This window comes from Triturus cristatus, chromosome 12 (genome assembly GCF_964204655.1).
Source record: "Triturus cristatus chromosome 12, aTriCri1.1, whole genome shotgun sequence".
Classification (NCBI taxonomy): Eukaryota; Metazoa; Chordata; class Amphibia; order Caudata; family Salamandridae; genus Triturus; species Triturus cristatus.
The window spans coordinates 737,542,377-737,568,666 of NC_140595.1; positions in this window are offsets into that span (position 1 = coordinate 737,542,377).

The window sequence follows — 26,290 nt, forward strand, 5'->3', positions numbered from 1 at the left end:
CTGACGGGGCAGGTTTCTGAAAAAGGAAGTTTAACAGGATAAGACTTACTTTTCCAAGAGTTGAACATCACAATAATCGCAACCTTATTTCCAATGGGCATCGGTTCTGTTGACAATACACTAAAGGCTTGACCCAAAGTAAATTAACTCTTTGTTAATCTTCTATAAAGTTGGACCAAGGACTTTTGGGCAGACACACATGTGCAGTGCAATAAATGACCATGTCATTTACACAGTACATACCAAATGTCAGGGCTCCGATAACTACTCCATCCTACACGTAATGAAGGAAAACAAATCGAACAGTATTTCCTATTTACATGTTCGCCTTGTAGCATAGGAACAATCATGGATTTTACTCCTGGCGCAACGTGCAATGCATCACTCCGTTTAGTCGGCGTTTGCCCTGTGGTGACCGTAACAAGTCATTCAGCAATTATCTATGTTACACCTCATCAGGAATTCTAAACGTCTATTGAAAGCATTTGGTTAATAAATTCATAGGACTACAGCTTCATAGAGTGTTTGCCAGGGCAGATGTCTGCAGACCTATTGTTCCCAAATCACTATACTATACATAGGGTATGCTCTGGCTCCACACATTGGAGTTTGTCTCTGAACTTCTGCTTTGTGTATCCTTACACCTCCTATGGAGTTGCTTAGATTACATAGAATGAGGGATTCGCTTTCATCTCAAAAGTACACCGAATAATGACATTCAGCTCTCATTGATGAACTGTGTACAGAAAATCTTTTTTAGTTTTGCCTTTTTCACTGCAGCAGGGTTTTTTTGTTGCTGTATTCAGTTAGCACTCAACATGCAAGCTGTATCCATTGGTTTGCCAAGGTTTGTTCATAGGGGAGCATTCTGTTGATGTTCAAGTTCTGTGGTATCAGACAAGAGAATATACATTTTTACCAGTAGAGGTAATTAACACAGTAAGAATATGTTCTGCTATCCCCTTTGTTAATATAAGCTTTCCTAATAGGTAAAATATTATGGTATTTTAATTTGTATGGTGCACGTAAGCCAAGTAAATGTATAGCCTTGTAGCACTGCGGGCTTGCTCAGATTGGGATGGACAACACAATCCGGAGATTCCTCACAGACCCCAGTTGGAATCATCCAGTGTTCAACAGCATGTCCATAACAGATGGTCATGCTAGATGGAATGTATGTTACTCATTGAGGTTGGAGGTTCCAACAGAGCAAAACCTTTCCTCTAAACATCTACACCTTAAAACCATCCGTACCGGGGGCGTGGTCTGGCCACGAAGGAAGATGGCCACCTGAATGTGAGGCTCCACTGCGAGACGGACCCTTGACGGAGACGGCGCACTTTACACCTCAGCTAGGATCACCCCTGTGACAGCTATCCCTTCCTACAGCAGCGCTTTTACTTGTGGCTGAATTTCAGAGTCGAACAACCCTTTTTAGGGTTAATTCTGACTGAAATACTTTCTTCTCCGGCAAGCACGTCCTAGGCCTCAGAAGCCTCGGCTCTTGTGTACCGGAGAGCCCCTCTGGCTGCATTCCTGAGAGGGTTTTATTACCAGGCAAAGTGGAAAAAGGCTCTCTTCCTTCAGTGATTCAATATTTCTCAGCCGGTAAGAAGTATCTTTGCCTTCTGCTTCTGTGATTAATTCCTGCAATTACATGATCCTTTTCAAGGTTATCTCTGACTGGAATAATTATTCTTTCACCAAATACTTCTGAAGTATCGGAACTCAGCTGTTCTATTGAAACTTGATACACAACCTTTTGCGCTTCGATTAATGTGTGAAATGTTAAAGTTCTTTCCTGTTTTTCTTTTTTTTATATTCTCCAACCTTCGTCTGCCAACACCTGCAGAGAGTAAAATTCAAGAATGGAGTTCACAGGTCAACTAATACTTTTTTCTCTCCTGTGACATATTCATTTCCAACATGCTTTCAGATAGAATGTTACTCTTCATTTCAAAGCGCCCTTTCATGTTGGTTATGCGCAATATCTTCACTTAATACCACCTCACTGTCCAGTGGAAATATCTTTCTGCCTATGAAGTATTATTTATGAGGAATTTCGATGGCATATTGTGCGTTTTGTTCGCTCAATGATGTGAACACACTGTCAGCTTTATATTGCATGTTATGAAGGTCTAATGATTTTCTAAACAATGCAGTAGAAGATTGAGTTCTTTTTTCTTATAATTTGTATCTTACTAGTTTCTTATGCTGATGTTGTTTTTCAGTGACAAACACTAAATATTTTATGTCATAGGATGCCATACATTGTCATTTGTGACTGATTATTTTTGTCATTATTATCGGTAAGAGACTAAAATATTTATTTACGTGAGCCTACAGGATTAAGTGTGATAAGTTTACTCTTTCACCCTCATATTAACCCCTACGTGCTCTAATTGTTTGCATCTGATTGTTAATCGCTTCATTTGTGTCTGGTTTTTTCAACACTATGCGGACACATTTTACAGATGTCTAATCACAAAAATTACAACAAAAATTCTAAATTGTCTCCTCCTGTAGACACACATAAGCAACTGCGCACTATGCCTACTAAAGGTTCACCCCCATCACCACCTACTTCATCAAAGTTCTACACAACCTCAACAGTCGACAGATAAAAGGCGTCGCAACCTCGGCGATGTGCGTCCTCGAGGTAGAGAAACAGAGCGACCTTTTCGTACACACGAGGATCAAGCGTCCGCCTTGCAGTCTGTAATTACTACCACACAAGATCAACGTAGAGATAAGTCCAGATCTCCCTTAAAATCTGCTCCAGATGGAGAATGAGTTGAGTCCCTATTTATTATCCTCATAGTTATGGTCTTAGTTAATATCGTTTTATCAACTTACCTGACTCTTTAAGTTCAGTTAATGCTTACTCCTTGTGTTTACTTACATCTTACTCTTCAGTCAGAAAGATGAATAAGTTCTACTTATATTTATTATAGATGATTATAATATATTACTGAGTGTTTTTCCTTATGGATATACTTACTATGTATTTTAATATGTATCTTATTTCAGTCCCTTTATCAAAAGAATTTTATTCTAAACATTATTTATAATTTTATTTCACATTGGTCATATGTTATACGTATGATATGTGCTTGCAATGTATTACTATCTCACTCTTTAAGAACAGGCTCTTTCTATCCATCTTGACAATGCTGACATTCTTTCTTAAATAATACCAACGTTTTTTCTTATAGTTATTTATGAATTTAAGTTATCAAATGTCGTTTATTATGTAAATATTATGAGAATTTTATTTATGAATGATAATTTTAATAGTTTACTTTAACTACTGGTATTCATTCTCATTCATTTTTGCTTTTAGACCCTTTTAATGCTTTTCTATGTTTCTTAATGAAATGTGCTTATCCTCCTAACGCATACTATTATATGCATTTGGGTCACAGGAGTTTTCACTCTCTTTACAGCTTTTCTAATTTATTGTCCTGGCTGATATTCATTTTAATTGTCCACCCTCCTTAAGGTGTCTGTATTCATAGTGGTGCTCCAGTGAGCCCAGACCCGCGGTTAAAACTTAAAAGTTGTAGGTAACGAATCTATATCAATTTTTTTGATTCTCTTTTATATTTTAACAGCCAGAAATATACTGATTAAATAGAACATTTTGATCCCTCTAATATATATCAATAAGAACCTTCTTTTACATATTCTTATATCTTTCTCTATTGTTCTATACAATACTTTATTATATTCTTTATTTGCTTCTTTATCACGTTTGTTCTCCATAAGTCTTTTTCTTTTCTTCTCTTTTTCTTTTTGTTTTCATATACTAAACTTTCTTAACCTGTACAACTCTTATTTTCTTACACTTTCCTATTTCTTATCAACCAGAGTACTCTCCCTTCCCATACAGCCCTATTACCTCCCATTGTATTCCTACCTCTTATTTTTCCCATTTTTGACTAATACTTTGATTCCCAATCACTTTTGATTGTATCCCATCATGGCTAATATTCATCCTTTATCTACCATTACTTGGAATGTCCATGGCCTCACTCATTACATTAAACGGAAGAAGGTACTTTCTTATTTACAGTCCAAACATGTAGACATAGCTTTATTACAAGAAACGCACCTCGATGAGATTGAATCTGACAAACTTTGCAGAGATTGGGTCGGGAAGGTCATTTAAAGCAGCATTCTCAAAAATGACCCCACAGATACTAATCCTGTCCGCAAATGTGGAGTTGTAATTCTTATCCGCAGATCACTTCCAGTCAAGATCTCCAAGACTTGGTCAGATCCTGATGGTCGATATGTATTTGCCAAATTACGTATCGGGAATTCTTACATCTGTCTTGGGTCTATTTATGCTTCGATTGGCACTAAAAAGTATTTTTTCCTTCAATTGAATCGCCTCCTCACAGAAATTGATGCCTCGCAATACCTCATTGGTGGGGATTGGAATTTGGTACAAGATCCTATTTTAGATAAAACTGGTTCGTTTGATAAGGCCAATGCAGCGGATAGAGCGGTATTAAATGACATATTTTTGGATAACGGTTTGGTTGATCATTGGCGTCTTAGTCATCCACAAGACAAAGAATATACGTTCTTCTCATCCTCACATGGTACATTTTCCCGCTTAGACTATTTTATGATATCGCACAAAATGGTTCAATTAGTCACGGAATCACGTATCCTAGAAGCAGCCTTGTCTGATCATTCTCCTTTACTTTTATCTTTAGATTTAGGTCTATCCCGGCCAGGGCGTAAACCATGGCGTATGAGCATTCAAAGACACAGGACGCCCAAGGGTAAACTTCAGTTACAATCCCATCTACAGGACTATCTCTCTATTAACCAGGGTTCTGTCACCTCCAGCAGAACTGTTTGGGCGGCGGCTAAAGCCACTATTAGAGGGCAACTAATGCGCGATGCAGCACTTGCCAATAAGAATAATATTGCAAAGCAGACAGAATTAGAACGAGATATTCAACTCTATTCCCGTTTATATACGTCGGATCCTACCTTACATAATCGCAAGTTATTGGAGCAAGCACGTATGTCTCTTAATAGTCTCTTTTCATCCAAAGCTGAATTTGCTTTACAAAGGATGAAAGGAAGACATTACCAGCAAGGGGAGAAGGCCGGGAGGTTGTTAGCTGCACAATTACGTCAAAGGGAAGCAGCAATGGCTATTCCAGCTATTCGATCGACTCAAGGTGACATACTTACAAGGCCCCAAGAGATAGTTAATGAATTTGCCTCCTTTTATCAATCCTTATATACTCCAGGTAGTCAAATAGACCTAGGTAAATGTCCTCTTTTTTAGAGAAGGTGAGTCTTCCACGTCTTTCTGATGATGGTAGAGCTCTGCTTGATGGCGAAATCACACGAGATGAGATCTCTAAAGCCATTACTGCTCTGCCTTATCATAAAGCTCCTGGGCAAGATGGCTTCCCTGCTGAATTTTATAGATGGGCAGGTCATAGAATGATTGATATGTTACATGCTGCATTTCTTGAGGCTGATAAAGAATCATCATTGGGCCTTCTCTCTAATAAAGCAGTTATATCTGTACTACCTAAACCTGGCAAAGACCCTCTTTTGTGCGGTAGCTATCGTCCCATTTCTTTATTAAATTGTGATATTAAAATCTTGGCTAGCATCTTGGCGTCTCGACTCCGCAAAGTACTGCCTCCTTTAATACATTTCACTCAAGTAGGTTTTGTTCCAGGGCGTTCTTCTCTGAACCATCTGCGCACCCTGGCCCACACCTTGTGGTCTGCTAAACATCTTTCAGAAGATACCTTGGCCCTTTCGCTTGATGCAGAAAAAGCGTTTGACCGCATTGAGTGGGAATACCTTTTTACCATTATGCATAGATTTGGTTTGGGTGGTCAATTCATCAATAAAGTGCATTTATTATATGACAATCCGTCAGCTCAGGTTAATTGTGGTGGTTTTTTATCCAATGCATTTCCAATACGGAGGGGAACACGTCAGGGTTGCCCGTTGTCCCCCCTTCTTTTTCTTTTAGCTATGGAACCACTTGCTGCTGCAATCCGTCAATCTGATGATATTATAGGTGTGCCTCTCCCAATTGGACATTTTAAAATCTATTTGTATGCAGATGATATTCTTCTTACTCTTACTAATCTTCCTCAATCTCTTCCATCCCTTCTTCAAATTATTAAGTGAAAAGTGAAGCGTTACCCATTTCTAATGGCACTACAAGGGCAGTGATTCATGGATTCCCTTTTCATTGGCAGTCCTCACATCTTAAATATCTAGGAATTTTGGTCAACAAAGGTCTGGAAGATATGGTTGCAGATAACTTAGCTTCTTTACTTTCTCAAATGCAGAGGGATTTTGATAAGTGGAATGCTCTGGGTTTATCGCTTTGGGGTAGAGTACAAGCTATCAAAATGGTCACCCTTCCTCGTTTCATCTATGTTTTAGGTATGCTTCCCCTCCAGATTCCTTTAGCTACCCTTAGATTAATAGATTCTAAGATTAAGATTTTTATATGGGGCTCAGCTAAACCACGTCTTGCTATAACAAAATTAAAAGCCCATCAGTTATGTGGAGGTATGGGTCTTCCATCCATTGAGCACTATTCCCTTGCTCTTCACATCTCCCAATTTTCTTATTTTTTGCCAGGAACTAAAGATGTCCCACAATGGGTTTACTTTGAGCGTCATCTTTTATCCAAGAACTCAGATCTTTCTCTTTAATATGGTAGTGGCACTAGTTCTTCTGATCCCAAGAATCTGATCTTATCAGTCATGCACAAATCTTGGCAAAGGGGGCATCGTATACTAGGCTCAAATGCGCGTATTCATGTTAAGGCTCCTCTTTGGAACAATTCAGCTATCCGTATCAATGGTCGCACTTTATCCTGGCCTTTATGGCAAGCAGCTGGCATTTACTCCCCAGATCAACATCTTCATGATGGAAATTTTAAATCATTTTCTCAATTATGTGAGGAATTTAATCTTCCTATACAATACTCCTCTAGATACTCTCAACTTCAACAATGTCTGAGGAAACACTTGGGATCTCCCCCTTGGGTGTTGCAGGTGTCCCCAATACTATCTTACCTAAATCTGTGGGGAAACCTTAGAGGCTCTCCCCGGTGATTGCTACTGGGGCTGCGAGCTATTGTGTATTACCTGTGAACTTAACTCCGACGGCACTATTTAGAAGCTTTTATTCTCGTAGGTAGACTTTTAAACTGTTTGAGAATTGTACTCTGGGGGGCTTTTACTTCAGAATAATTGGGAAACGTAATTTAGGAACTCTAACACCCTTCACACGCTTCATTTCCTACCTTTGACTTTACGATCTGTCCAGGCGTCTGGCGGCAGTGGGCGCCATCTTGGGAGTAGCGGGGTCAACGCTCTAGTCGCGCCGGACTCCCGCCCTCCCAGAATACTTAAACAAGGACTCCCGGTGGCAGCATTACCTTAGAGGCTCTCCCCGGTGATTGCTACTGGGGCTGCGAGCTATTGTGTATTACCTGTGAACTTAACTCCGACGGCACTATTTAGAAGCTTTTATTCTCGTAGGTAGACTTTTAAACTGTTTGAGAATTGTACTCTGGGGGGCTTTTACTTCAGAATAATTGGGAAACGTAATTTAGGAACTCTAACACCCTTCACACGCTTCATTTCCTACCTTTGACTTTACGATCTGTCCAGGCGTCTGGCGGCAGTGGGCGCCATCTTGGGAGTAGCGGGGTCAACGCTCTAGTCGCGCCGGACTCCCACCCTCCTCATCCCATATAATGTGTGTCAAGACCAGACGGCGCAGCGGGCTGGCGCAGCGGGCGCGCCGGGCGCGCGCCGAAGCCGCGCCAAAGCCAAGCCCGTCTGCGCCCGTCCGAGCCTCGACCGGGCCTAGGGCCACCCCCCCTGCACCTCTTGAGTCTTCAAGGTTAGTGTACACAGCGAACAACCTTATTAACTTAAACGATACCCTATGCAAGAAGCACGATCCTCCGATATGTTTATTTGCTGATCCTATTGGAGGGCCGTTTTGTTGTACTCTCTGTAAAAAACACAAATTGGAAACACCGATATCTCAGAAACCAATACAAGCGGCACTTGTTAACGCTCGCTCGCTTCCATGCCATAAAATTGACATACTAGAACTGCTTAGCACCTATGCTATCGATCTCTTGTTTCTTACTGAAACTTGGGGAGACGATGCATCAGGACCAGATTTTAAAGCTGCCATGCCAGAAGATTATTGTGTCCATAGGCAGGATCGTATCTCAGCGCATAAAGGTGGAGGGATAGCAATATTATATCGCAACAGCCTTCGCATTAAAGCTATTGATTTAAACACACGAGCTGTGAGGCACTTGCCTTTACTGTGACGCTCACCACCAATCAAACACTCACGGTACCCTTTTGTACCGACCCCCAGGCTCCCGTACGACATTTCTTTCACAACTTCATCAACTCAGTGAACTAGCTGTGGAACACAAATATTTCACCATATTGGGTGATTTTAATTTTCATCTTGAATCCCTAACCGATAAAGACACTGACCAGCTCATTAATGATCTTCTTTCTGTGGAACTGAAACAACTGATAACGGTTCCAACACATAAGGCAGGACATACCCTTGATGGTATTTTTACCAATAATCCACACATTACCATTAATCAAACATTACCTTTAACATGGTCTGATCACTCTGCTATTTTATTCGATATCAAAACTACAACAACAGCTCTTAAAATAACAGCTCAGAACTCCTACCTAACTACTAGAGACTGGAAAAATTTGGATTACATTCAGCTTGCACAGATTCTTACTGAGGCCTTTTTGGGTACAGATATTGAAACTGATCCTAACATTGCAGCCACAAGATATACTTCTATTCTCGAAGAGGCATTCTCTACACTAGTTCCATCCAGAACAGTCAAACACACCAGGAAGACCCCCTCGGCCCCTTGGTTCACCGAACAACTTAGATTACAACGACAATATTGCCGTAATCTAGAGCGCCATTGGCGCAAACATTATAACTCATCAGATAAAACAACATATACAGCTGCACTCCATAATTACAAGCAGAGAATAGCCACAGAGAAAAATATTTACTATACCACCCAAATAAATCAAGCCAAATGCAGCATGAAGAAATTGTTCAAAGTCGTAAATCATCTTGCTGAACCACCCAATCCACCCACTGAAATATCTCAAACTCTTTGCAACACTTTGGCTGACTTCTTCTCTGGAAAGGTCACTTCTATATTTAAGGACTTTTCCCCAAATCCGAACATTACTGAATCATCCAATACACAATCAAACGTGAATCCTACAGTTTTAACGGAATTCACTAAGATACAATCGCACCATATTCATAAATTAATTCTGTCAATTAAATCTGGCTCCCCACTGGACTCCTGTCATCCCTCTATATTCAACACTATTCCAGACACCATTACAATACCACTGACACACATTTGTAACATTATGTTCTCAACAGGTCTATATCCAACAATCTGGAAAAACACTATAATTAAACCACTTCTTAAAAAACCATCACTTGATCCTTCATTACCATCTAGCTATCGCCCTACTGCATCCCTGCCGTTTCCAGCCAAAATCTTTGAATCGGTCATGAACAAACAACTGTCTGACTATATCCAAAGTAACAACCTTTTGGACGATACTCAGTTCGGTTTCCGACAAGGACATGGAACAGAAACTGCCTTGATTAAGGCTGCAGATGAAATAAGAACCACCATGGACAATGGAGGACAGGCTGTCTTGATTTTGCTAGATCTATCGGCGGCTTTCGACACGGTCGATCACTCTACTTTGATCGGCCGTGTCAAGGCCATCGGTATTAAACATAAAGCCAGAGATCTCATTACTTCTTTCCTGGCTGATCGCAAGCAGGCAGTTAAGTAAGGTACTTTTACCTCCCCCACTTTTAGCCATCCTTGTGGAGTTCCACAGGGTTCCTCGCTAAGTCCGACCCTTTTCAATATCTATGTCTCGGACTTAGCGAGGGTAATAAAAGCTTATAACATCAACTTAACAACATATGCCGACGATACCCAGTTGGTACTATCCATACATAAAAACGGTTCTAAGATAGCAGCAAACTTCAAAGATGGTATGAGGGCTATTAGCAGTTGGATGGCCTCCAACTGTCTAAAACTTAATTCATCAAAGACGGAGGTCATGCTCTTTGGTAAGATTGAGCCTCTGTGGTCTCCTCTATGGTGGCCGGAGGAAATGGGGACTCCACCTCAACCAGTCAGTAAAGTAAGAAACTTGGGAGTAATATTCGATGACAAACTTTCTTTCCATCATCATGTGAACGCTGTAGTTTCATCATCATTCAACATCTTAAGGAAAATAAAGAAACTTCTCCCATATCTTCCTACAACTACAGGAAAAACACTAATTTCGACATTGGTGTTTTCACGCACTGACTATTGTAATGCCCTCTTCCTCAATGCTCAAAAAAAATCATTTCCAAACTTCAAATGATACAAAATGCCTCAGCCAGAGTTCTATTAGGCATTCCAAAATTTAGCTCTGTCTCTAGACATTTGGACCAACTGCATTGGCTTCCGGTCAGAAGTCGGACGAAATTCAAGGCCCTTTGTATTGTCTACAAGGCAGTAAACAACATGGGACCAAAATTTCTTAGGACTTCACTTAAGCCTCTATCAACCTCCAGAACGCTTCACTCCAACACTGCTCATCTGCTTCATATACCCAGAACAAGGAAAGTTAACTGGGGAGACAGATGCTTTACCATCGCAGCTGCAAAATTATGGAATTCCCTTCCTCTTAACATAAAATCCAGTCCTACGTTGATTATCTTTAGAAGGCAGCTAAAAACATGGCTGTTTTCTCAAAGACACGACTGTTCTTAAATCACTCTAAAACTGCCCCAGAGTTCTACTTTATTGGTATCAGTCATAGCTCCTAGCGCCGAGACACCTATGGGTAATTGTAGCGCTTTAAAAATCGCATAAATAAAATAAATAAATAAATAAACTTCAACAATGTCTGAGGAAACACTTGGGATCTCCCCCTTGGGTGTTGCAGGTGTCCCCAATACTATCTTACCTAAATCTGTGGGGAAAGTTTAGAGGAGTGACCTCTGGTCTTTATAAAACCTTTATGTCTCCTTTATTTTCACAATCTCTCTTGTATGCTCTCCAAAATAAATGGCAAACTCGTTTATCTATTTCATGTACGGCTTCTGAATGGGACAAGATACTGGAGGGATTACATAAAGGCGTTCGTGAAGCAAGGCTTAAATTTTGTATATTTAAAATCCTTCATGAATGGCACTAGTCACCAACTAAGTTACATAAAGCTGGATTGCTTTCACACACTAATTGCTGGAGATGTTCCACCTCTGGTTGTGACATAGTTCATATCATTTGCGATTGCCCAGCAACAAGGTACTTTTGGTCCTTTGTTGGCAAGACTTTACATTCCACAATGCCATTATCCTTACCATTTACACCTGCCACAGTCCTTCTACATGATTTTCGACACGTTCCAAAACTTTCTAAATCACAAATACGTCTTCTACACACTGCATTGGCTACAGCTAAAATCTGTATTTTGCGTCATTGGAAGTCTCCTTCTCCACCCTCTCAGGAAGAATGGCTGGTGGCAATGATGCACAGTGCAAATATAGCTTCCTAGGCAATTAATATGTTTTGTAAATTGCTATTTAAAACGTGTCCAAGTAGTATAGCCAAAAACAGTATTTTTAAAAAAATATCACATAAATGTTTATTATTAATATGATTCTCACAGAATCACGAACAAAATCAATTAAAAAAAACACAATTCAAAAATGCATTTGTACATAGTATAGACATTCAATGTATTCAACAACAATTAAAAGTAGAGACAAATCTGTGGCCATATGATCATCTTCTACGCGCGTTTCGGCGAAAAGTACGCCTTCGTCAGGAAATGCCACAATTCCTGTTGGTTGGAAAGAATGTATTTAAAAAAAGATATTACATGACTAATTTTTTGTTTTTATATCTTTTACATAAAATTGGCTATAAACTATACACGGACACTTCACATACAGCGAGAATCTGTTGTTCTCACCCAAGGATAGAAAGAGCAATGATATTAACAATTTAAGATAATTGTACGTAAAGAATAATAATGAATATCTTTCTGAGATGTAAATGATGGAACGTGTGGCGAAGGAAAAGGAAAAAAAGGGGGGGGGGGGGTTTTGGGGGGGAAAGAGGGAGACAAGAGACAAGCAGAAAGAAAGAAAGCTAGAAGAAGAGAAAGAAGGAACGAAAGTTAAAGAACAAAAGGGAAGAAAGAAGAAAATAGGAAAAGGGAGGAAGAAGAAAAAGAAAGGAAAAACAAGAAATAAAGAAAAGTCCAATTGAAGGAAGACAAACGAAAAAAGAAGAAAGAAAAAGAGGAAGGACAGAAAAAACAGAAAAAAAAAAAGGGGGGGGAATGTGGAACTGGTTAATAAAGTAACAGTGTGATGACAGATGTCAAATTAGATAGATATAGATGAACGTCATTTAACATAAATACTAGCTCTGCTCATGAGCCCTGGATGGATAAAGAGCAATGCTTACTTCAAGGTGTAGTCTAGCGAGTAGATAGCAGGTGAAGGATTTATCTGGAGGTAGTGTTTGACGGTCTGAAATGACCAAGAGACAGGATATAAGGAACTCAGTAATGATGTCCACTAAAAGCTGTGTCACTAGGAGGAGACTTCCAGTACCTGATAATTGATGTAAAGCCTCTAGCCTTGGGATTACACAGAAAGTGAAAAGAGCGTTGCTGGGTGTTACAGGTGGTGGTCATGAAGCCTGTAAAAATAATAGCATGCTGTTGTAGCGGTATAGAAGGAACTGTGTTAACAAAATCTAAAAGAAGAATTTTTCTTATTAAAGATATATGGATGTGCTTTGTATTTAATATGGTAGAAATACCTGTTCTATCTGCTAGAATGGACTTTCACGTATGTCGATCAAAAGGACCTGAATGAACGGAGTGTTCATTCATGGGTTCAAGATATATTCTGTATGCAGCAAAACTATGGAGCAAAAAATCCAAAAAATATCATTAGGAGTAATGCGTGCTTATGATGATCTGGCATTGTGAGAATTATAGCTGTTTTTTTATTTACCTTTTTTATCCCCGTGTGAACCTGGTGAAGGATTGCCGCAGATGATAATAAGAGTGGAGCCGTATGGATGACGGGCGTCTGATATTTACATTCTACCCCTTCCCCCCCCCCCCCCTCCCTTTTCCCTCCCCTGTCTCTCTCATTTTAGGACATCTGTCCCTAATATCAGACGCCATGAATGAATGAACACTCCGTTCATTCAGGTCCTTTTGATCGACATACGTGAAAGTCCATTCTAGCAGATAGAACAGGTATTTCTACCATATTAAATACAAAGCACATCCATATATCTTTAATAAGAAAAATTCTTCTTTTAGATTTTGTTAACACAGTTCCTTCTATACCGCTACAACAGCATGCTATTATTTTTACAGGCTTCATGACCACCACCTGTAACACCCAGCAACGCTCTTTTCACTTTCTGTGTAATCCCAAGGCTAGAGGCTTTACATCAATTATCAGGTACTGGAAGTCTCCTCCTAGTGACACAGCTTTTAGTGGACATCATTACTGAGTTCCTTATATCCTGTCTCTTGGTCATTTCAGACCGTCAAACACTACCTCCAGATAAATCCTTCACCTGCTATCTACTCGCTAGACTACACCTTGAAGTAAGCATTGCTCTTTATCCATCCAGGGCTCATGAGCAGAGCTAGTATTTATGTTAAATGACGTTCATCTATATCTATCTAATTTGACATCTGTCATCACACTGTTACTTTATTAACCAGTTCCACATTCCCCCCCCTTTTTTTTTCTGTTTTTTCTGTCCTTCCTCTTTTTCTTTCTTCTTTTTTCGTTTGTCTTCCTTCAATTGGACTTTTCTTTATTTCTTGTTTTTCCTTTCTTTTTCTTCTTCCTCCCTTTTCCTATTTTCTTCTTTCTTCCCTTTTGTTCTTTAACTTTCGTTCCTTCTTTCTCTTCTTCTAGCTTTCTTTCTTTCTGCTTGTCTCTTGTCTCCCTCTTTCCCCCCCAAAAACCCCCCCCCCCTTTTTTTCCTTTTCCTTCGCCACACGTTCCATCATTTACATCTCAGAAAGATATTCATTATTATTCTTTACGTACAATTATCTTAAATTGTTAATATCATTGCTCTTTCTATCCTTGGGTGAGAACAACAGATTCTCGCTGTATGTGAAGTGTCCGTGTATAGTTTATAGCCAATTTTATGTAAAAGATATAAAAACAAAAAATTAGTCATGTAATATCTTTTTTTAAATACATTCTTTCCAACCAACAGGAATTGTGGCATTTCCTGACGAAGGCGTACTTTTCGCCGAAACGCGCGTAGAAGATGATCATATGGCCACAGATTTGTCTCTACTTTTAATTGTTGTTGAATACATTGAATGTCTATACTATGTACAAATGCATTTTTGAATTGTGTTTTTTTTAATTGATTTTGTTCGTGATTCTGTGAGAATCATATTAATAATAAACATTTATGTGATATTTTTTTAAAAATACTGTTTTTGGCTATACTACTTGGACACGTTTTAAATAGCAATTTACAAAACATATTAATTGCCTAGGAAGCTATATTTGCACTGTGTTATACCCTGTCCTAGGAATTACATTCCATCTCCTCTTGTTCAGGGGGTCCCTGTTACCCACATATGGTGGCAATGATGCAAACAGCCCTACATGAGCGCACAATTTATAACCTTCAAGATCAAGTTGATGTATTTCTCCAGACCTGGTCTTTTTTATAAACTGAAATTAACACTGATGCCAACTCCACTCTCTCTCCTAATGCAAACACTAGAATTAACTAATTCATTATTTTATATTTTGTGTATTTCTTTTCTTTTTCCATTTCCTTTATCCTTCATCAATTTATTTCCCCCACTCCCATCCTCCTTCTCCTCCCTCCCTTCCTCTGGCCCTATTATCTCTCACTGTTCTCTTATTCTCTTCTTTACAGTTTATCTCGTTTCTCTTCTTTTCTTCTTTCTTCCACTTTTCATATCAATTTTCTCCTCCCTTTTTAATTTTTGTGCTCTGATCTAATTATTTTAATTTTCTTGTACAAAGTCATTCTCTTTTATATTTAGTTTTATTCATATTTTATATATTATAATATGTATAATATCCAGTTCTTATTCATGTTCTTTATACCATATATCTACTCACTGATTTATTCATTTTAATATTTATATATAATATGATTTCTTATTTATTCGTTCATATTTATCATCAACATATGTATTTAATATTATCAATAATTCATTGTTTTAGTATTTCTGTGTTACTCTGTATTTCATGATAAAATTCAATAAAAAATTTCAACACAAAAAAAACCAAACCATCCATACCATGGAATGTTTACAATTCATTACTGACCTGCTTTGAAGTAGTAAGCTTTACTGCCAGACAAAGTTAAAAGACTTCCAATTTTTAGACACAGAAAGTAAATGCACATGAATTTTTTTACTATTTCCTCCTACAAATAGTTTACTTTTGAATTGTTAGGATATGCTTCTGAATATACCTCCTAGGTGAATCGGGACTGCCCAGGTATATATAGATCATCACAACCCATGAAGTTACACAAAGATCTTTTCTTGTACTGGTGCTTACTCAAGAAAAAATGGGAGCAGAAGCAACTTTGGGTTAAGGAATTCACCTGCGGGAGGGGGGGGGGGGGGGGCAGCAGCCAATAATCCATGCCTAATTCAAGTGAAAAAACGAGCTACATCCTGCACATAAAACTTGTCTGGAACCTTCCCTATCAACGATGAGAATAAAGATTTCGCAGTAAACTGAAAATATCCGACTTTACATGAAATTCCTAATCAATGCCTCTCCATCAAGCAAGCAAGAAGGAATCCATTGTCAATGTCAACAAGACCTGCCCTGGTCCAGGGCTGGATCTTTAGGATGAAAATAGACGGATTCACAGCACAACTTGCAAAAACGTAACTTCACTTTAATTCCAACTCTCACATTACCTTCAAAATCACGCTCACCAATAAAACACAGGCCACTTTGAACCAACTACACTTAATGCAGAATAAAGATTTGCCTCTATAAGGCAGAGTTGAGCATCATGTCCAAACCATTTTCGTCTCCAACCGTTTCCCAAACTCAGTGGTCTCCCACTGAGGAGCATTCTTACTGCTTTTGCAAGTCCTAAACTACCAAAGTTGAATGGCCACCCCCCTCCCCCTCAGATGGGTTTACATTGCCATCACTTCACTGGAAGTCAAGACATTGAAAAATAAATAAAAATACGGATTGTGGACAGATTTTTAGCACTGCTAATAGAGAACCTGGAAGAGGTTTTCTGCCCCGTTGCTCCTACAGCATCTAATTAGGATGGAAATATTGTCAAGGAGCAAATAATTTGTCATCAGTATGATGGTCAACTAAAGAGAATGTGCATTTTCTTGTTTGCAGAAAGCACTCTTTCCTCCTTGCATCGTCAACATAACCTTTCAACACACCTTGCTGCCACTCTGAGGCCTCCATAAAGTAATATGTCAAAGGACCCTGAGGGAACATAGCTACCCCATGAGGACACAAACTCTACAAAAAATACTACAGATCACGGTCCCTCTTCTCCCCTGCTTCCCATTTCAGCAGGCTAAGAAAGTTCACTTCATTGTGGAGGCTGCTGACTTTCCTTCTGTGACCCTTCCCAGATTCAAACATAGGACAAAGTCATGTGACTTGCAGGGTGCCACACCGCAGACAAGTTACGCCTACCCAGAAAAGGAGATCCTTAGTTCATGGAAACTGTTGCCACCCCCTCCTCTTTGTGTACCCCACTGTCACATCTACTGAAACCAACTTCTGCCACCCTAATACCTATGAAACTATGGTTGGTGTTCTGACATCTCACAAAAACCTTTGTGAGGGACCACTGCAAGGCAAACAAGCATTGGCATAGCCAATTATATCTCGCTTTTGGGACCTTATAAGTATTTAGTTTTGCAGCACAATATCCTTGGTGCAACAACATCAGCTGTTGCATGGCTAAACACTTATAAGGTCCCAAAGGCGAGACCTATTGGCTATGCCAATGCTTGTTAACATCTGTGGCACAAATGTCTGTATCTCACTCCCTTTTTACTCAACTCGCATATCAATTCACCAGAGCTCTCTCTGGTACTGCAGAAGCATGCGTGTGTTGAGTTTTAGAGGGGCAGCGATTTTTACCTACATCCCCAAACAATAATATAGAACAATACATTTCATTAAACATCTTTTACAATAACAATGTTAGTGCTATAAATTATAGATGTTACTATTTCCTAATTTTGGAAAAATGGAAGTCTGGATGAATCTGTTTTGCCGGAATTCAAACTAGAGACCTCCACACCAACTCATTTCTAAGTGGAGATCATTCAGCTCACTGAGCTATCACAACTGTGACCTCAGGGGCTTCTGCCAGACATTGGCTCTTCAGCTCAAATGGTATTTTGGCACTAGAGTGTTCGAGTTCACTAAAATACTCAGTTTTTCTTCTGGCGTCTACTTGTAATTTGGCACAACTGTGCAATGATACCACAAGGCTGCTGCCATACCTCACTATGAAAAGTTAAATAAATATTCCATATAGATCGACAAATGCTTGTCCAGGCGATGACGATTTTAGCCACAATGCCACTTGTCAATATAGTGCCATACAGAGGGTAATTTAGCTGCTTGGTTTTTCACAGCCATGGAATGTAAACCGAACACTGAAGAAGGACATATGTTCTAAAACATACATACTGTTCGGGTTAGTAAAATGCTCTTATTAAACGGAGGTATTTAGAGGCACGCGGGTTCACCTTGTAGTTTAACTAGAACAAAACGGAGCCATGTTTTCCAGAACAGCTGCTCTGAGGAACATTGGCAGAGCATTCCTCTAGCAGGGCCACCCTACAAGAAGAGATTGTTTTGGGTAATTTGAGGATTAGCGCTCAGGGTATGACGGGAAAAGATGCGTCTGCTGGCCTTAATTTTACTTTCATCATGTGTCCTCTGAACAGTGAAGAGAGACTTCATTTCCAGCTACGAACACAGTCATCTGTCATTCACATATACATGGAATGGAAACTTCCTTCGCACTGGGGAGATATTGCACTTGTGTACCACCTCAGATTTAATCAACTCTCGACACCAGGAATATTTTTACATTTGATCCGTATTTTTCAAACATGGGAAAATAGAGAGTCACCTGCGAGCTTACAGACTTCTCCCCTGGCAAATGGATCAGACTGACAGAGAAGACACCTTCTCGATGCCTGGGAAAAGTAGGCCCCGCAATTCAAGACAAGCTGCAAGGAGGCCAATGTATGTGGCAATCAAAAAAGAACTAAAGTGGCAAACGCTGGAAAATTTGTAAACTTAGGAAAAATAACCTTCTTAGCAGGCAATTAGAACAAGGAAGCATTTTTTCCCACCTTACTGGGAACGTTTATCGAGATCAAAATTGTATTTTCTAAAATAAACTGATTAAAAACATTGGAGTGAGTTTATCCGTAAAGCACTTGAAGCTTCCACGGTCATGCTCCACCTACAGTCGTCAGCCTCAAACAACCCTTGAAGCAGTAATGTTGGAACTGCTAGCCCCTCTTTAGTGTCAGCACAGAGTTAGTGATAAAACGTTAAGATAGGTGCTATATCAATCCCATCAATGTGCATGTGGCGTAATGGCTAGAGCGTCTGACTTTATAACCGGGGAACCCGGTTCAAGTCTCAGCGAGAGGCTCAGCATCATGTGATTCTTAAGAAAAAAAAAGTCACTAAGAGTGTTGATATGTCAGGGAGAGGCAAGCAGCGATGGGGTAGGCAATTGGGGCACAAAGAGGCTTCCTCTGGAAAACAGTGTCTGAAATTTGATCTCGGTCTTTGAATTCCCAGCAAATGTGACCAAGATAAGAGTATGATTGACAGCCCAGTTAACATAAACAGCATTGGAGCGACTATAGATACAGCATGCCTGGAAGCTAAGCTCAGAGTGAGAATGCTCTGCTAATGTAAATGGACGCTTCGCCAAACACGAGCCAGAAACTACGGAAAAAATAGTGTCCCAAAACAAACAGATAAGCACCAAAGTGGAAAGATACCAGTAGGTAGGTGCTTCTCTATGAGAGAACACACATGACAACTAGGAAAGACAAAAAGGAAAGATTAGCCATTAGCAAGCAAGTCTTTTCAAAGGACAATTGAAGAAACAAATAAAAAGGCAATGAGAGGGCTGTAAGCCCACAAAGGTTATACAACATGTCTTGAAGAGTGCTGCCTAGGCTCTATCTAATGATTACAACCTTGTGTAAAGTAACTGTTACTCATGTAAAATGTTCCAATAACATTTGGTCGAGTCCACAGTATGTAAAAAAAAATGCTTTCAACAGCTCCCCATCATCTGAATTTTGCACCCTAAGCATGAGTTGCAGGTTCCAGCTTCTGGCCCTCAATCAAATACACACACTTAAACGTTCTTTCCCTCTATCCTTTTGCCTTTTTTTATTCGATTTTCATTGTTTGATTTCCTTTTCTTTGTTTTCCAGTATTATTATAGGGTAAATGCAGATTGACTGCGCCAATCTACTATTTTCCCATGGTGGATGCTGACCACATGTTGTAATTTAACTTTGTATATACATTATTATACTAGTCTTTCCTCAACTCCAAGTGTTATTATAGTTGGTACCTTCCCCTGTACCCCCCCCTCCTCTGTTTTACTATAATACTGTGTTCCATGGAACTCCTGATTCTCTGGGAGTGCAGATTAGAATGTTGGTGACAGTCAGCTGAGGTGTTTGACTGACAAGATGATTTTCTGTTGGAGACACCCTTCTTTTAAAATAAAACTTGTTTTCCTTCATGGATTCTTGGATTTCTTCGGAGTTCCTTATATCAATTTGGCAACGAGGATGGGAGTACAAATTTCCTGCCATTTTAAGTCTGATGAGAAGAAATACATGTTGGAGGATGATATTTTAATGTCAGTTAAGGACAAGATAGTAAAGGGTTGGCCGGATAAGTGTAGTGGTTTGTCCAAGGAGCTTTAACCTTTTTGGAATGTGAGGGAAGAACTTTCTACTGATGGGAACATTTTTCTCAAGTCAGGAAAAGTTGTTCCACCTGAGAAGTTGAGGGAACACATCTGTGTACTGGCACATGAAGGTCATTTAGGTAGGACCGCACCAAGGGTAAACTTAGGTTATTGGTTTCCATACATGGACAGCATTGTGGAAAATTTAGTTAAAACCAGAAATGCATGTAGTCATAGTGATAAAACCAAAAGTACCAAAAAGTCCCATTACAACCTGTCAAAGTCCCTATTAAGCCCTGGAATAAGTTGGGTTTGGACATAATTGGCGAGTTACAAGTGGCCGGATTACAAGAAATATATATAATTGTTTTGGTTGATTATTTTTAGAAGTGGGTTACAGTCAAATTTGTCAAATGTGTTGATACAAAAACTCTTATTTGTTTCTTGTCAGAAGTCTTCACCAGTGAAGGTATTCCGCATACTCTTGTAACAGACAATGGAGTAAAACTCGTCTCCGGGGAGATGAGAGATTTCCTTCATAGTTTGGCCATCAAACACGTTACTACTCCTTTATATTGTCCTCGTGCCAATGGTTTGGTTGAATGCACTAACAGGATGATAAAGGAAGCCTTACAGTTAGCTATGATTTCTAATAAACCCATTGTACAATCCATTGAAAGTATACTTTGGTCTTATCACATCACTCCCAATTCTTTTACAGGTTGTTCTCCATTCTGTTAGCTAAGAGGTCGCAAACCTGGTTCTAAGCTGACTCCAAATTGGTTATTTGATGATAACTTCTCCCACTTGAAAGAGCATGAGATTAAAGAGAAAATTATCAATCACCAAACGAGATATAAAGAGGAGTATGATACCAGATGTGGCGCTAAACTTCAAAAATGGAGAGTTGGACAATGGGTTTGAGTAAGAAAACCAAATATGACATAACAAATATAACAAATACTATGATCCTGAAAAGATAAAGGAGATTAAGAAAAATGTAGTAATATTGGAAAATGGACAGCTATGGAGCATGGACAGGCTTGTTCCACACGATGCAGGGGCTCAAGAGAGGGTAAATCAAACTGAATCCTCTGATTGACATGCATTGTTCTATGTACTGTCATTAGGTCATGTTATCTTGTAGTAGCTTATTTTCCTGTGTTTCACTTTTGTTTCCTTATTTGTAGGATGGGAGATGTGTTGTAATTTAACTTTGTATATACATTATTATATTTATTTTTCCTCAGCTTCAAGTGTTATTATAGGTGGTACCTTCCCCTGTACTCCACCGTCTATTTTACTATAACATATAGACACAGTAGAGTTGATAGGCTCTTTTTTCTTGGTACCACCCTCTCTTAGTAACTCAAACAAGCTCCCCAAAGTTTCAGGTTCATGGTATAACTTGAAGTGCAGACAAAAAAAGTGTCTCTTGATAGCTGCTGTTAAAAAACGCGATTGCCATCTGGTGCAAAGCGCTAGAAAGGATTATAAAAAGGCAGTACTAGGAGCTAAGCGTGCCTGGGAAGAATCCTTTTGGTTAGATCTAAAGGCCGCCAGTTTGGCTAAAGATGGAAATGCCTTTTGGAAACTGTTCAGGAAATCCAAAGGCCAGGACTCCGATACAATTCCCAATCATATTACGAACCAGGAGTGGTTCGATCATTTTATAAAACTCTACTCTGGGGCTGTTGCTCATAGCCTAGGTGACTTTCCTTGTTTTTTTTTTGTCATCTTTCGTTTTAGAGACATATGATCCATTTGTGGAACCTGAAGTTTTGGCTGCTATTAATAAAATAGTTCCAGCCAAGGCTTCCGGACCAGACGGTCTCCCTGGTGATTTACTCCGAGCCGATCCCCAAAATTGGGCCAGGTATTTCACCACCCTGCTTAATGCTCTCCTTAAAGGATCCCCCGTCCCAAAATCATGGAAAGGGGCGGAGGTGATCCCAATATTCAAAAAGGGACTTAGGGAAGACCCTGCCAACTACCGACCCATCAGCCTCATTGATGCTGGTCAGAAGGTAGTTGGCAGGGTTTTGCTAGAGAGAATCTTGACATGTTACAATGATAACAACATCCTGACAGATTACCAGGCGGGTTTTAGAGCAAACACGGGTACCATTGACCAGGTCTTTAGGCTCCTTCTTTTGTATTGGAAGGTGGTCTCGATTGGCAAGGGCAGTCTTTATTTGGCATTCATAGATTTAAAAACTGCCTTTGATCTAGTCCCTCGTGACCGCTTGTGGCTGGTCCTGAAGGAAATGGGTGATCCATTGCCTATCCTAGACATTTTGATTCGTCTTCATGAGGGCAACTATGCTCAGGTGAGGTGGGGCTCCCAGCAACAGAAAACGGATAAAATCCCTGTTAATAGGGGAGTCCGCCAGGGCTGTGTTATGGCTCCCACCCTATTCTCTTTATATGTGATTGGGGTAGTAAGTTTCCTGCAGGAAACTCCAGCTGATGCTCCGGCCCTGGCGGGTGATAAAGTTCCTGCCCTACTTTTTGCCGACGACACCCTGCTAATTTCTAAAACCCCGGCAGGGTTGCAAAAACTTTTGGATAGGTTCTATCTCTTCTGCAGATTGAGAGGCTTGACTATAAACACCTTGAAGACCAAACTTCTCTTGTTTAATCCCTGCAGATCCCTTAAAATAACTCCTACTTTGGATGGTGTCCCCCTGGAGCTTGTTAATACTTTTTATTATCTCGGAATCAGAATTTCAGACAGACTAAGTTGGAGACCCCATATCGATAAAATGCTCTTGAATCACAAGCGGGTCACGGGAGCAATTGGGAAGGAACATCGCTCTTCGCAGAGCAGGCCCATTGCTCCCGCCCTTGTGATTTATGCTGCTAAAGCGGTTAGCTCGGCACTTTATGGTGCCGAACTCTGGGGATTTGATAATGTCGATGAAATTTCAAGATCTGAAAGCAAATTTCCTTAGGGACTTGGTTTCGCTCCCAAGGGGTACTCCTCTTAAGCCCCTGATGAGCGATATGGGCAGGCGCTCATTTAGGGATCTTGCTAGATTACGCCCCTTGCTTTTTTGGACCCGCCTATGGCGCACCCGGAGCTATCCAAATACGTTGATGGCCTTAGAGAAGTTATGAGCGCGACGGGTTCACATAGGATTGGTTGGTTGAGCAATGTCAAAAAGTCTTTTCTTTCAATGGGCTTAAGAGAAGTTTAGGAGTCTGGAAAACACTTGAGCGGGACTGATCTCAAGAAGGCCTATTGGACCTGGATAGATAACCAGGAGAATAGCACTCCCAACCTAGGTAGATTGACTGGGGATTTCTATCTACACAAACAGGTGGTAAGGTTGGAGTGCTGCCTTAATTTTATACAGAAACCTAGAGATAGGACACTCTATACCCAGTTTAGGTTTGGCACACTCCCTACTCGTGAGTGCACCAGTAAATGGAAACCCCCCCATCAAACTATTGCAAATTGTCCATGTTGCAATGGGGAGGTTGAAACTATAGCACAGCTTTTGTTCGAGTGCCCAGCTTATAAAAATCCTCGAGCAAGATGGCTGAGTCCCGTCTGCAGGCAGCTGGGCACTGCGAACTATCGTGTAGCACTTAGAATCTTACAGTCAGACACTAGTGCACTGCTGGTATGTAGTGTGGCCAAATTTCTTGGCTGGTCATTGGTTATTAGATTTAGGTCTCTGCGTTCTTTGATATGATACATCTCTTAACTTACCTTTTTTGGGGAAATAACTGCATTGTTACTTAGTGTAATTTATTTATTTTTTCTTATATAGATTGTGACTGCCCATTTATAAATCTATTTATTCTTGGTTGTCCTCTAGATTCTCATGTGTTTCTGCGGGGGGGAGAAACGTTTGGTGTAGCAATGTATCTTTTATTCTACGATTGCTCCCCTTGTAACGATATTCTTTTTCCCCCAACCAGATTTTATTTGTCTTAATTTTAGTTATTTTATTCCCCATGACAAATTTGTATTATTTATGTTTGTATGCTTTTATGATACAATTTTTTATCGAAATAAAGCTTGGATTGATTGATTGATTTTACTATAATCTCTGGGAGTGCAGATTAGAATGTTGGTGACAGACAGCTGAAGCATTTGACTGACTGGATGATTTTCTGTTGGACGCACCCTTTCTTTTACAATAAAACTTGTTTTCATTTGTGGATTCTTGGATTTCTTTGGATTTCCTTATATCACCACCCTTCCATAAAGATGGGCCCACTGTTGGTTTCCAACACCAGGGTGTAGGCTTCAGACACAGGGACATATTCAGCTGCACCTGCACATTGTCAGTGGGGAGGAGGCTTTCATATTTTAAATTCCAGCTAGTTCTAAACAAAGGCCAAAGTTAAGGGGCCATCAGGCCTCCTTTTGTACGAGTATCTTGGCTGGGAGCTATCTGGAGCCTAACCCCTAAATGCAATTGTGGCGGAACAAAGGCACATAGCTTTTCAATTCACAGGTACTTTGAGAGGCATGCTTTAGACTTAGTTCAGTTCCTGTATATAAGAGATATGGATGAACGCCTCCTCATTGCCTGCTTCCTCCACCATGAACAGGTTCGACAGCTCCTCACTGCGGCCCTCTCGCACGATCCGTTTGACTTTGGGAGACATGAGATCCACATTGCTGCAGATTTCTCCAGAGAGACCAACGACTAGAGGAAGGCCTTCCTAGCCCTCTGGCCCCATCTGAGGAGACTGGATATCAAATTCGGCCTCTTCGAACCAGCGTGTATGTGGATCACGAAGGATGGCATGTCTAAGGACTTCTTCGATCCAGGGGATCTTTGCTTAATCCTGGAAGGCCTCATGGATTAGTGGCTGGACACTCTCGCCTGTGAAAGCATCAGCTGTGCTCAACTCATTGGACGACCCCCTCTCAACAAGCGGAAGTTGGTGCCCTGGAGGGGGCCGACATCGAGACAGGTTGCAGGACTGCGCAGTTTGATCTCAGAGTGGCAAGGGCAAGGCAATAGCGGTGGTGGTGGAGCTCACACAAGATTGTGGGAGTTATAAATCCAGCTGACCTAAGGACTGAGGCGGCTACCTTCATGCCCCGGCTTCTTTTACCTTTTTTGGCTGCTGCTCCGTAGGACATTCAGCGCCCTCCAGTTGGACGGCTGAGTATCTTCTTATTGCCTGAATGTCTATCTCCTTCGTTGCGGCATTGCTATGTCTTGCTATATTTTGCTGTTTATTGTCATTGATGCTGCCCCCCACATGCATCATTTTTCACTGTTGGCTCTTGGGAAGGGGTTTTGACTTGTTGCTCCTCATGTTCAGCCCACTTTCTCTTGTTCTTATTCTGACCCTACCCGTTATCAAGCTCCAAACTCTCCACTGTGCCCAGTGCTTCCAATGGCCCCTTCCCTTTGCATGCTGCCTGCACTCTGCCACCCGGGACCCTGTGTCCTAGCTTCGCTTTGGGGTCCCGCGCTTCTCTACTTCCTTGCCCCCCGTGACCTCCGGCGCAGTGTGGGCTCTCAGTTTTAAACCTGCGGATCATGGTTTCTGGATCAAGACGCTAGACTTCAGCTCTTTGCTGGCTTGTTTCTCTCCTTCTCCCACTCCCTGGGGTTCCCCAGCACTTCCTTGTCCCATCTTTAATCATGAGTCTCCCTGTGGCCTCTACTTCTAGCCTGGCTTTCCAACTTTCCCCTCTCTCCCTCCCGTGTCTTCCCTACTCCCCCTCACCCGTGGACTCTCCCTCTCTTTTTATTTTTCTGCACCTAAGTGCTGCTGTGTCACAAAGGCAAGCAGCACTCCTCATCCTCACAAACCCTTGGAAGTTATCTCCTGGAATGGTAATGGCCTCATGCACTTCAAGCACAAGAAAGTACTGGCATATCTCCAGTCCAAACGAGTTGATGTAGCTCTCCCACAGAAAACTCACCTCTTCCAAACGGAATCAAAGAAACTGCGGTGTGACTGGGTGGGGAAGGTTGACCACAGCTTCTGCCCACCCTCAGCAGCTGACGGATCTTGGCAGCCTTGGAAATAGAGCGTAGTGATCCTATTGTGCAAATCCTTGCCCTTCACTGTCCTGAAGATGTGGACCGACCCCGACGACCATTGTCCATTGAGTAAGATGGGCCACAAATGCTTTTCCTTTGGCTCAACCATCTCCAT